The sequence below is a fragment of the Onychomys torridus genome, chromosome 8 (assembly GCF_903995425.1).
Source record: "Onychomys torridus chromosome 8, mOncTor1.1, whole genome shotgun sequence".
Classification (NCBI taxonomy): domain Eukaryota; kingdom Metazoa; phylum Chordata; class Mammalia; order Rodentia; family Cricetidae; genus Onychomys; species Onychomys torridus.
Window position 1 is genome coordinate 94,263,951 of NC_050450.1, and position 1,636 is coordinate 94,265,586.

The window sequence follows — 1,636 nt, forward strand, 5'->3', positions numbered from 1 at the left end:
GATGGCCCAATAGTTAAGGGCATGTAAGGACCTGAGTCTGGATTCTAACACTCAAGAAAAAAAAAAAAAAGGATAGCCACATGAACAGTGCTGGGGAGGAGCAGAGACAGGAGGATTGCTGGGTCTTGCTGGCCACTAGTCTAGCTCCAGGTTTAGGGAAAGTCCTCCTTTAAAGACATGGATAGGGATAAAGCAGTCAATGCTCTCCTCTGGCCTCTGCAAGCATGTGTGTACACACACACACACACACACACACACACACACTCACACACTTCTCCCTTCAAAATCATTACCTCCCAGCCCTCCCACACAGATGATTATAAAGTTTATAGTGAATAGTTCTAGATTGTTTGGATACTGGGCCTATAAATACAATTGTTGATAGGGCATTGTTCAGATGATGTTGGCTGGGCGATGGTGGCACATGCCTTTAATCCCAGCACTCGGGAGGCAGGGGCAGGAGGATCTCTGTGAGTTCAAGGCCAGCCTGGGCTACCAAGTGAGTTCCAGGAAAGGCACAAAGCTACACAGAGAAACCCTGTCTCGAAAAACAAACAAACAAACAAAAGATGATGTTGGTATATTCGGCTTGAAAAAAAAGGGCGAATGGACCGGCAGCGTATACTGCATTAAATCCGGACACTAGTTCAGATTCACCTTCTGGGAAGTCAAAACGGGGCACGATTAGTTTCTGCTAGGGTTGAAATGTGTCATATTATTCCTAGAGGTCAAGTTGGGATAATTAGTCAGAGGGTTTCTTGAGTTAAGATTAGGGATTGAAGTCAGAATGATCCATTTATTAGAAGGACTTATAATAAATAATTGCCATGGTGACCTCATAGGAAACTGTTTGGGCTACTGCTCGTAAGGCTCCGAATATAGAGTATTTTGAGTTGGAGGCCCATCCTGATCATAGGATAGGATAGATTGATAAGCTGGAAGTAGCTAGGATGAATAGAATCCCTAGGATTAGGTTAACTAGAGGGTGAGGTATAGGTAGTGGATCCTAGAACCTCCTCCCTAACACAGGGACGCTGGCAGACCCCAGAGCGACATCAAGTACAGCCCTCTCGCAGAAGACCCGGGCCCAGAGGCTCTGGTTATTGTAGATACTTCTCAGCCTTGGTCAACAGATGAAGCAGATGACAGGGTAAGGCCAGAGCCATTGGGAAGAGGTGGCCATGCCCCTTGCCCAGCTACCCAGCTGCTTCTTGCCAGGCTCCAGGGAGTCATGTTTCTGGGAGATGACTCTGCTGGTTCCTGTTTCTCAGCTGGTCAGTGACCCTATTGTGAGCAAGTACACACATACACACACTGAGGTCTGTGCTGAAACCCTTCACAGACACACTCAGCCTGTCCCATGACTTACCCTGACCCTACATACATGCTTGAATCTTGTTATATGATAATGCTGGCCTGCCAGATGGCCTTGGAGGGACCCACCCAGTCTTAAGTCATCTTGGCCACAATACCCCAATTCTGGTGCCACCCTCTCTGTCTTTCACAGGAGCCCAGAGGGACCACAATAATCTAGTGTCACAGCCTGGCTCTGGACCAGTCCTCGAGGAACTGGCCCCACCTGAATCGCCAGAGCCCAGGGACAGTCCAGTGTTTCTTCTCGGCTCACACCCCTGAG